This window comes from Pezoporus occidentalis, unplaced genomic scaffold (assembly GCF_034315485.1).
Source record: "Pezoporus occidentalis ecotype Australia unplaced genomic scaffold, CSIRO_AGI_Poc_V1 ctg15, whole genome shotgun sequence".
Lineage (NCBI taxonomy): Eukaryota > Metazoa > Chordata > Aves > Psittaciformes > Psittacidae > Pezoporus > Pezoporus occidentalis.
Window position 1 is genome coordinate 11,769,654 of NW_026913316.1, and position 12,356 is coordinate 11,782,009.

At 35.5% G+C, this 12,356-nt stretch overlaps 1 long non-coding RNA gene across 1 annotated transcript; it reads left to right on the forward strand.

Annotated features, from left to right (window-relative positions):
* Nucleotides 1-888: 888 nt before the first annotated feature.
* On the forward strand, nt 889-12,005 carry LOC134159646 (uncharacterized). Its single transcript, XR_009963236.1, has 3 exons — nt 889-1,128; nt 9,912-9,987; nt 11,495-12,005. It is a non-coding gene; the product is annotated as an uncharacterized LOC134159646 (long non-coding RNA).
* The last annotated feature ends 351 nt before the right edge of the window (nt 12,006-12,356 follow it).

The window sequence follows — 12,356 nt, forward strand, 5'->3', positions numbered from 1 at the left end:
TGAGTTTTTTTCCCAGAGAAATCTGGATCAGACCCTGGGTGAAAATGTTGTGGAAGCTTACTGTTTTAAGACAGATTAGTCAATTTGTCTGCCAAAGGTATGACCAAACAATAAAACTCAGTTGCTTGGTTATGAGCAGCAGTTCTTTGGAAAATATTTAATAATGCAAAAAAATCAGAATGCATAATTATGTTATTAAGTAATTTTTATGTTTCTTCTGAAATTATTGCCAGCATGCAGGCTGTGTTAGGATGTGGCTCCCATTCACAGAACCCACTGTCTGATAACATCACAACTATTATTTTTAACTCTCTGAGCTAATTGGAAACATCAAATCTGCTTTGCTAGAATTTAGTCATGCTTCATTTGAAAGTTAAAAGCAGCTCCTGAGAGAAGGGAGGTTCTTTATTCAAAACTCCTTCTGTAAGCAGTGTGGTTAGAGCTGGAATATTTAAATGTTTGTTTCTAAGCCTTGCTTTAGGCCTTGTCATATTTTTATTTTAAAGGAGAGAAATATCATGCAGCACTTTAGTAAGAATTAAACTTCGTTGTTACCCAAACAACATGTTGACATCAGACAGCATTAAGAAATATGTTATTGTTGTCGTGTAAAATATTTTTATCTGCAGAATATATGGAGAAAAAAAATAGTGGAATAATACTTCATGTTTCTTTCCATAAATAGGATCCTTTGGCATGATATTGAGAATGTTACTAGTAGCTTGTCCAGAAAACCCATATCCTCTCAGTAAGCTTGCATGGTCATGGAATAGACACATGCTCTTTCAAAGGCTATTCTGGTTGTAATATGTTACCATAGAGCACTGGGCTTGGCTTTTACAGGGTCACTTGTGAGTCAGTACCTATAAATTCTTTGTCAGCATGAGCGGAGAATCTCAGCTGATCTGGGACGCAGATGTCTGGAATCCTGGACATGTCTGCATGGTGCTGCTCTAGTTGGTGAAAAATCTTGCAATCCCTAAAAATCCTTAAACATTTATTCATCTTCAAATAGAATTTGGAAAGTTGTGGAGATTTTTCTGATTCCTTAAACCATTTTTTGCAGAAGATCGTGTACAAATAATCTACACCAATAAGACTGGGAAGAAGAAAAGAGAACAACAAAAGGTGGGTAATATCATCGCAAAAGAAATATAGAACTTTTCTGCTTCTTTCCTTTTTTTTGTGATTTTTTTTCATTAACAATAAACCAGCAGTTTTTAACTCCCTTTTCAATAAGTTCTCTTTTGAAAAATAACTTAAAATTCCTGACATATTCCACTTATCTTCCTTTTTTTTCAGCATGCTGTGCAACACTTGCATGGTTGATAGTCTGCAGTCAGTAGTGAATCAGTGTATTTAATTCTGTCTCCTGGTCAGATACTTGTGGGTGTCAGGAATCTCAGTAGGTTTAGGTACCTGTTTCTTTTCCTGGTGCAGAGGAATGTCAAGAGATACAGACACAAGAATAAAAATATAAGGCACAGGAATCTCTGCCCTAGGATATAACCAAACTTGTGATCCAATGGGGCTTTAGGAGAAAAATTTTCTTGTGATCAGGTTAGTTTTTAATTCTGCAATAAACCTGATAGAGCCTTTTGTGATGAACACCTCATGTCAGACAGACACAAGGTAAGTAATATCCACTGTTCCTATGAAAGGATTCTTACCTTCTTTGTGCAATACTAATTGCCTTCTGCAGTGGAAGGAGGAGCTGGGAAAACATTTATTCCCACCAGAAACTGTTGAATAATAATAGTTTCTAGGTTGCATGGCCCTGAACAAGTAAAAATAATAAAAGAAAAAAAATGCAACTGTGATTTTGCAAGGATTTTAGGACATTAAAAAAAGGCATGAAGTACTTGAAAGGAATGTATGTTGAGTAGCAAATGAAGTTCCTAAATGGTCTTAGAATTGTCCAGGGCTGTCGGTGAGGAAAGCCTTTTTTAAATGGCACAATTACTAGAAAATGTGAATTTTATTTCACAAAATGCTGTCAGGATCCGATCGGAGAAAAACTCCAGTGCTGGACCCTGTTTTAGTTCTTGATCCCAAGAGTGAAATTAAGGCACAAACAAGGTCAAATACCATAATTGGACAGTTTGTTTATTGCAAATTGCAAAAAGACAGTTATTGTAAAAAAGGGATATTATTGTAATAAAGGGGATAGTGGTAGGACAGATTGGAAAAAAGGTAGAAAATGAAGTAAGAATTTGGGGTGCAGAGAGAGAAAGATAGAGAAAGAGTGAGTCAACACCATAGATCCAGCAGTGTTCCAGAGATCTGTGATTGTCATCATTGGTGATGGGAATTCTTCAGGGTTCATAGTCTCGTAGTATCAGACCAGAGTTTCCCCCAAGAGTCCATCGGAGGTGGGTGTCCTCATGGAGGTGTCCTTCTGGAGTCCCCTTGAAGGTACCCCATGCAGTGTGTCTCGTGGAGTTGCCCTCATGGCCATGTCTCATGGGGGGTGTCCCTCAGGGTCTGTAGTAGTCATCGATGGAGAGTGTCCTCATGGAGGTGTCCTTCTGGTGTCATCCTCATGGCAGCGACTCCCTGGCAATGTGCCTCTTGGTGATGTGTGTCTTGGTGATTAGCTTTTCCCCTTTTGCAAAGAGTTAGGGGGAGTACTTCTGCTCTTCACGTCATGTATTACAGGCTCCTGGTGGTCCAGTTTCCCTGGTCTTGCAGTCAGCTCTTTGACACGTGTGTCTGCAGCAATTCTTGGAATAATAGCTCACACCAATCCTCAAAGTAATGAACAGAAGAGTCTTAGCTCTTTCCCACTCATCCCTCAGGCAATGGATGGTGGAGTCCCAGTTCAGCTCCTCACACCCTTCTCCCAAGCAATGGATATTGGAGTCTTATTTCAATTCCTCCCACACATCTCTTGGACAGTGGTTGGTGGAGTCCTATTTCAGTTCCTCACACCAATCTTTGAGACAATGGACAGTGGAGTCTGATTTCAGATCAGTCTCTCACAAATGCTCTTTTAAAAGTCTTCAACACTGACTAAAAACCACATTGTTACTGCAGTAGTGTTGCAGTCAATGCACCTGTGAACTTTATCTTCCTTAGGCCCTTATGCTGTGCAGTTTCTAATAGCTATTGATTGCATTCTTCCACCCCTTCTGACAATGATGTCCTAAAGTGCCATGGAATGTAAACATTTCTAAAGGAGAGATGTAATTGTTAGAGGCAATAATATACTGTACAACTTATTTTTTAACCTTGTAAGACTCTTTAAAGAGTCACAAATTATTTGGTAAGTGCTGAAAAGTATGATGTATGTTCACCTTAATCCTTTAAACTCCAAATCCTAGTCCTGTAATTCAGTGCTACACATATTACATTATGCATCAGGGTAGATAATGACTCAAGTAGTTTCAACAAGAAACACACTTTGTGGATCCCATTAAGGGATTCTTGTTTTCTTCCATGAGATCTTCACCTCCTGCTGAAAGAGGGACTGAAAATCACTGGCTTCCAACCAATGATGCAAAAATAATCTTAAAAACCAGGGAGTTCCAGCCTAAAATTTTGTAGTAGTGTCTACAATCTGCTAGGTATTATTGTTTTTCAGTCAGTTCCAGGAGAATTAGGACTTAAATTCCTGATTAGTACCATTTAAAAGACTATTGAAAAACTTATTGCTGTAGACATTGCACAGCTAAAAGATGAAATATTTAAAAGACTTATTTAAAAGTTCAGATTTCAAATGCTTGGCTATTTTTATTTTTTTTTCACATAAAAAGTTAAAATTTTGTCTGTTGTTCTGAACTGAGGACTTTCACATCTGAAAACCATCCCCTTTTCCAAATCTTGTTTGAGATACAGCAATAGAGTCACCGTAATATCATCTTCACTTCCTTACACCAAAGAGATTAAAATAATCATAGAATCATGGAATCATAGTATAGTTAGAAGTTAAGACATCTAGATCCAACCGCCTGCCATAGGCAGGGACACCTCAAACTAAACCACGTCACCCAAGGCTCTGTCCAACCTGGCCTTGAACACCGCCACGGATGGAGCATTCACAACTTCTTTGGGCAACCCATTCCAGTTCCTCGCCACCCTTACAGTAAAGAACTTCTTCCTTATATCCAGTCTAAACTTCCCCTGTTTAAGTTTTAACCCACTACCCCTTGCCCTATCACTACAGTCTCTAAAGAAGAGTCCCTCCCTACCATCGTTATAGGCCCCTTTCAGGTACTGGAAAGCTGCTATGAGGTCTCATGTTACTGCTCAGATGAAAATCCAGTATTCATTTAAGGTAGAGACAACTGCTGCCTTATGATGATGGGTTTCATGTGGGAGGTTTGAGGACCGAATACGTCTTTCTTTGCAGGAAGCCTTTCTGTGGTTCAGAAACTGTCGAAGAAAATGTAACTTACCACTAAATTTTTATAACTTACTTTTAATTTGTGGTGTTATCAGTGCTGGTGATCTTTTTAATCCATATGTTGAGTTTATTTTTGCAAAACGAAAAAATCAAAGGCCTCTGATAGGCTTGGCTGTGATTGCCTCCTTAATATGTTCAAAGCCTTTGGTAGGGAACTGATGTTCTCTTACACATGCAGACATACATGCTCAATAATATAGATATGTACATGAAGCTAACAGTATTTTTGACATTATAAGGATTTAGTAGCTGTCTTCCCAATAGGGAGAAGCATCCAGCACGTTCAACTAAAGCCATTCTTGTTCCTCCTGAGAAGGCTACTGATTAGATTTTCCATTCACAAGGAAATGAAATCCTTTCCTTCTTGTCAGGCTGTGTTGTGGGCATCTCAGGTTTTAATATCTTTTCATCCAAACTGGTTGCACAAAAAATAGTTCTTCCCTACTGAGCTCCTGAGAGAGCATGTCTACCCTACCACTGTATAAGAGTTGCAGTGAAGCAGCTCTGGTATTCTGAGGGGAAAGGTTTTGTATCTGAACATGTAATGAAGAACTGGAAGCATCCTAACAAAGAGTGTAGTCTTGTAGAGGTGTCACTTGGCTCTTCCTAGCTCTTACAGTCTCAGCACACTTGATATGGACTAGCATGTTCATAACATTGTAAATAAAGCAAACATTAGTAATCTACTTATAATACTTCTCTGTGTACATCACAGCATGAAATTTTATTAAAACTTCTGAATATGCTGAAATGCAATTTTGTAATGGCAAACAAGTATTTTAATGATTCTCCCTTTCAGCCCAAGAACTCATGTTTTGAAAACTTTATGGAAATCCTGTATGTTTCAAAAAAATCACTTTGGCTTCAACAAAACTTCGTATTTTTATTGTGCTTCTTTTTCAGTGTAAGTCCTCTGAGAAGATCTAGAATGAAATATGAGAGTCTTAATTTTTGTGTTCTGTCCATCATCTGCAAAGGAGGTCACACCTCATTCAAAATCCTCTTGCTCAAAAATTGATTAATAGTAGTAAGAAGGATTCAAGCTGAGACAATATGCCAACAGAGAGGCTGTGTAAGCAAAGTTATATGATCTTACCCAACATTAGTAGGATTCCCATCTTGTAAAGGAAATGTATTTATACAGATGCCCTTCCCTGCATGTGGACTTTGGAGGACTATCCAGCAACATATAGGTGCAACTGTAGTGTTCATGTACTGACTTAGTCGCTTTACATGATAACAATAGCAAAAAAATTGGGTGAATAGTTCACGCTAATATGCAGTTCAGGCTCTTCAGAGACTTGGAATATCTTCTCTCATGTTCTTAGGGCTTGTACTCTCAGGCAGTGACATGTGACCAACTCCATTAACAAATAATATCCTTTGATATTCTTTGTCACTCATAGATTTCTATACGGGTGAAGATACTGCCTGATTCTTATGAGAAGACTAACCAGTCAGTTCACTTCCAAAGATCAAATGCTCTGACCAGCATCGATGTGCCCCTTGTACTATGTTTCATTAAAGACATACAGTACCGGTTGGAGTGAATGAAGTTGTTTTCTCTTTTAATGTAGTACCACTTTTATATGCTGTAGAAATTTTCCTGGGTCAAAGAACTTGAGTCTTGAGTAAGGAAAAGGGTTTATAGAAATTTTTTCATTCCATTTTTCATTGAATTCTCCTGTCAAGTCTTTTTGAAAGTGTCTATTAAAGTTCCTTGATAATGATTCCTTAACTTTTATATCCTCTGTACTTAGAAGGTAATTTCTTCCACTAGAGTGTGAATGATGAAATCCAAACACACTTCTGTTATCCCTACATGCTAAGTGTTAGTCACCTGTGCACAGCAGCTTCATGGGTCTCCAGAAAGTCAGCTGTGCCATTTGGTTTATTCTTACCTGGTGCCTGACATTCCATAGGCCACTATCAGGTATGTGGGAATAACTAAGTGAGAGAAAAAAGCAAACCCTGTAGCTATTGAGCCTTGCTTGGACTGCCATTCTGAACAACTTACAGTTTTAAAATCAGGTCATTTCGGCTTTCAGTTTAGCTTCCTAATCACTTTACTTTCCAACATCTTTATGAAGCAGCTTAGTGTTTTTCCTCATTCAATGTGTTTTTCCAATCACCTGCATTCATTTCATTCTTTTGTATTTGGAATGGCAGAAAAATATGGAACAGGATTTGGATGACATCCATATCCCTAGAATAGGGATGGCCAATTTATTTGTCTTTAATATATTTCATCAGAATAATCTTTTCTATTTATAATTTACATTTTGATTTTCACCAACTCTGATATTTGCAATAATTCAGTGGGTTCTTCATTCCATCATATTTCAGCCTATGGGTTGTTTGAAATATATTGATGATTGTTAATTCATCCCTTGCATTGTGTGAGTAGATGCAAAAAGTTTAGAGAGGATTGTGTGAGCATTTTGTCCTTAAAAACCTGTTCAGATTCCTAGTTGTGCATTCTGAAGAGTGCACATGTGCACGAATTGCTGCCATGAACATCACTGTTACAAATATAAAAGATTATTTCTATAAAACTCATAAAAATGCGTAAAAGGAAGTAAAAATACTTTAAAAGCAAACTTGCAGTGTTTTTTCTCAAAATACTGAGAGCTGCTATTAATGAAAACCTCTTTTTAGTACACATATATTTCTGTAATTCAGTCCTTTCAAATGAGAGGAAAATCAACTCACAAAAAATGTTTTGTCAGTATCTACACTCAAGACTTTGTGTGTTTGCTTTTAATGATAGTGTAGTAATGATAATTAGTCCATGTGTGCTCACAGTGAAACATATGAAGTTTTGAATAACATTTTTGAAAACAGTGCTGTCGCCTCATTTTACATTGGTGCAGCTGAGAGCAAAATTCTACTTAATGTATTTAACTGCTACTGATTTTCTTGAATTTCCTTGCAAAGCTGTAACAAAAGAGATAAAAGTGTAGTATAATTCTCCTAACCAATATCCTTATGTAATTGAAATATATTGGTCTTATGAATTATTTCTTTTTTTTTTTTTTAATTTATTTTATCTTAAACATTCCTCCGATAATTTTGGATGCTTCTCAATATTTTTAGATCTCCTTTTTTGGCTATAAAATTATGGAAGTTCAAGGGGTCCAAGCAGTAAAATCTGCAGATGGTATTTACATCTTCTAATTCTAGACACGCAGAGCAACGCAGAAAACATACTGGGACCTTGTCTGCAATCACAGCAGATTTCATCTGACAAAAATATGGACTGTTTTTGTTGTTGTTTTTATTTGTGTGTATGTATCCTTCTGTTTGTGTTCAGTTTAGTTTACTATATTTCAAAGTCTTTGGACTTTCATAAAAGAGTGCTGGATTCACAGGAGGTGCTGCCTGCATAAAATCTATAGTTTTAATATCTGAATCTCCTACTATTCATATTACTACCCCACCTTTCTTTGCCGCAGTTTCCTTTTCCCAGTAATGAATACTTACTAGATTGCAGTTTATACATTTGCAGAAACTGAAGAATTTGGCATCTTCAACTGTTAAAAAAATTATCTGGAAAAAATAAAATAAAATTAGGATTATATATAGATCCAATGCTGGAAAGATTAGAATGTGTGTATTTCAAATCTTGAACCCCGACTGTAATTTTTTGAATATCTAAAGGAATATTCATGACTTATTTCCTGTGAATTCTGTAAAGATCTGTAAGAAACCCTGCAGTTACTTATTGTGATGACAAATTTTTTCTTGTTTGCATGAAGGATTATTTATTTGTATGGGATCCAGTGATCCCATTCACTAGACTAAAATTAGCACTTGTAAAGTGTTGAGTCAATTCTCTGGCTATTTCTAGACCATAATGATGTTTTACATGTGTGTTACAGGCTTATTTGTGTGCTCCTGAACAGGCAAAGGTGTTCAGATGATTTTCATCCAAAGAATAAGGGTGTCTGGTGGTTTCATATATGATAGGTCTGGCCAGTCCTAAAAAGCAACAAAATAGATTTTTGACTGGCATGTTACATTTCTGCTGCATGTAAAGAACAGTGAAAGGAATATCATACCACTCGTATCAGCTTCTCTATAAACTTTCAAGTGTGAAGCCTGTTAGTGATTTTATTTTTTAAAGCAGAGAAATGAATTGTTGACTTGGAACTTTTATTTACTGCATACTATATTCTTAATTACTTTCAGACTGAGTTCCACGTAAGTTGCTCAGCAAGCTCCAACATATGTTATGCAAATAACAACAGAAACTACTGTTTTCCATAGAACTTGCCTAAAACTCATTAATAAGACAGAACTTCTCATTCCTAACCTGGTCCTACTTTAATGTTTTCCTAAAACCTGTAGAAAGTAACTTAATTACAACAACAGTTTACAATGCCAGCACAAAGAACATGGGTAGATAAATAAATGGATTGCGTTTTCAAGGCTTTTAGATAGAAATAGTTGAGAATCTTCATACAGTATGGTATTTTTTTTGTACATTTTGTACATTTTTAAAGATTTTCTACAAAAATACTACAAAAGTGCAATACAGAAGGAAATAATAGGTGAAACTCAGTTGAAAGGTTTTTTTTTTTTAAAGGGAATATATCACCACAGATGCCTTGTGGTATTTTCATTTTGCTAAAATCTTGTAGGAAAGAACCTGGCTATCAAAAATAACCTGTAGCGGAGACCTCACATTAGTATTCAGGCTATTTGAATGTATATCTTGCACTGTGAAATCTACTCAAAAAGTGGCATTTAAATTTATGATTGTGGTATCAATGGCTTTGTGAACATTTTTCACTATCAGCCAAATTTCATGTTTAAATTATTTTAGTAGAAAGTTTATACCCACCTGAGGGAAAATGAAGCTGAATGCTGTATTATAGTTTGTCAAACTGAACAGAAAAATTTGAAATGAGAACAGAATTTCATAGAAATGTATAGTGCAAGGCATGTTGGTTTATGCTGTTCAATACTTATTGTGTTTCTCACTGCAACAGAATTTCTAACAGAAGAATATTATGCAGTTGTACAACATGTTTGAAAGAAAAAAATAATAAATAACTTCTCCCTTTGCAGATTGATTGTAGCTGTTTTATTTTACCCATGATAGAATATCTCATTTCTGACATAAAAGTCTTAACAATGGGAGAAGAGGCAAAATTAGGGTCTAAATGTTAAATTGCATCCTTCAGAGTACAAACTAAGAATTTTTAATTGTCCACACATATCAAAATACCATATCTGACTACATAATTAATATTAGAGACTGTGAAAACCCTGAAAAGAATGGTTTCACAAAGAAGTATATGATTTTCTCTCTTCATTTTTTTGAATCACCACACTGGTCATGTATTAAACCTGCTACATTTTATAGGAATGTTAAATATCTCTTTAGTATTTCCATTTTATCCCCTGCTTTCATATTTTCAGTTTTCGTTTTGTTTGTTTTGTTTTTTGTATTTTGGTTTTTGTTTTTTTCTTAGATGTTCCCACCCTCCTCATTTGACAGTGCATTCTGACCTCTAATGCCAGGAAACAACTCAATAAATGGACAGAACGCTCTTCATAAATATGGAAAGATCCAGGTAAGCAAATAAAAACTCTCTAGGAAGAAGCATTTTCATTCCATGCAGAAATAAATCTAAAGGTTTTCAGTTCTGATATTACTGGACATTCAAACCTCATAAAAGAGACGTATTAGAAGCAAAGGGCAAATGTTTGTATTTACAGTGACTTTTGTCTTGTGTTTATACGTAAGTATTAGCACAGAGCATACCAGGCTAGTAGTGTTTTATGGAGTGCTAAATTCAGGTCTCTGACTTTCTATGACAATACAAAGCCACTTATGACAAAAACGCTTTTCCAAGGAGATATATGGTCTTCATATGTACAGTCAGGAGTTGGACAAAATGAGCAAGGTCTGGGCCATGTCTGTTATTATGCCGCAATTGAGAAAAACATCCCTAAGAACAGCATTTAACTTTATGCTTCTCTGTAAAGGGTTTACTTAAGCAGAGGAATATGCTGGTACTAGAAATGAGATCTTGATTACACTCCATAAAATGAATGCAGTTTAAAGTTAATTAAGTAGATGCAGGTATCTGTTTACAAATAGTGTTTTCTAGAAACTATCTATCTTGAATGATGTAATATGTTATGGGTAAAATGAACCAGTCCATGTCAAATGAACACCCCTCTCCTGCCAAATGTTCCCCTTTTTGTTATGAGACAGGAAGAGGGAGATGGTTCAAAGAAAACAGGAATGATTGTCAGATCCAGTCTGCAAGAGATGTCGAACATTTAGGCTAATGCTATAGAGCAGTAGATGTTTTGGTGGCTTACTATGATTGTCACTCCTTTTAGAGGAAAAAATATTTTCTTTGATTCCACCAGGAAAAGACAGTTTCAACACTGTCAAATATGAATAATAACACAGACACTTCTAAAAATTTCAGAATCTAACTAATTTAAAATCCATAGGATTTTCAACAATTTCAAAGAAAATTTTATTAATAATAAAGCTGAGTGGATAGATCGCAATGAATTATTTAGATAATGAATGCCACATGTTTTGGCAAATTTCCTGTAAAAAGGTTTGAAATTTATTAGTTATTAATAAATTTGGGGAATCAAGTCAAAGATTTTGGGATTTCTTTGTAAAGCACACAGTTTAGGAAATTATTGCGTACTGGAAACATACAATTTGCACGATCACAGTTTCATTTAGAAAGAGAAAAAAATGTAAAAAGGAGGCCTTTCCCTTTTTGTTTTGGCTATTAATTAAGAGGACATTTGCATTTTGTTGTTTCTTTACAAAATGCCTGACTTAAATTTTCAACTTGGCTACCGCTCCCTTTTGCAACATACACATATAGTGTTGCATTTCAAAGATGTTCAGAAGTCCTCAAAAGCTTCAAAAACACAACACACAAAGGGAAACCATCCTTCTAGTAATTTTCTGAATAATTCTTTGACACAACATGCCTAAAGTGATATATCCAACTGTTTGAATGAGGATATTGTAGCACAAAGCCGGCATTGACAGAGGCCAATCTGCAAGAGCTAATTTGTGTTTTCTTATCCTTCACACAGACCTCTCTAGTGTCTATAAAACTGTAAATGACCACAGTCTGCAGCTGGAAAAGCCTGATGACTGGCAAGAGACCCAGTGAGGATGGAAAAACCAAGCTGTGTTATTAAAAGGTACAAGACATCAATCCCAAATCACTGAGATGATGCAAATAACTTATTGTATTTTTTAATGTTTCCTTTAATTGAACAGCTTTGTTCATGCTTTGTTGCTATGTGAAGATAAGCCAGAACAGGGGAGAAAGCACATTTGGAGTTGCTATTTCTCTAATTGCCAATGAAATCTACACCGTCCAAGCTGGTGAGCAAAAGTGATCTCTGCTTTGTTATTTCTCTTCATGCTCTTTCTTGTAGATAATATTGAAAAAAATGCTTTGGTTTTATATTACCTTTACATGTATGGAACAGTCAAGCAAACTTACCCTGTCAAAGTTTGTGATAATCCCTTCTAAAAAATTTACTCAATCTGCATGATGTACAATTAATACTGTAATTTAGTTTTACTTTCTGGTTGTTTTTTTTTTTTCTTTCAAATAAGTGATACTATGTGTATTCATTGAGAAACTGAATTTATGTTGGAAGGCCTTCAGGATTTACAGAGGTATATATAACTAGAGATATTTATTTATTTTTTTTCCTCAGGGAACTTTTTCTATACATATTAAATTGTACTTTTTAAGTGAACTGTCATTTTAAGACAAATTCAGTCGTATGACTACATATGTTGCTAAGCATTACACTGTAAATTCTTGCACAGCCAAAAATTATTTGTAAAATATAGTGAGCAACAGAGAATCTGTGAGTAACAAAATAAGATTTTCTATCATATGGCATTATGAAGATGTATGTGTAACATACCTGTAGT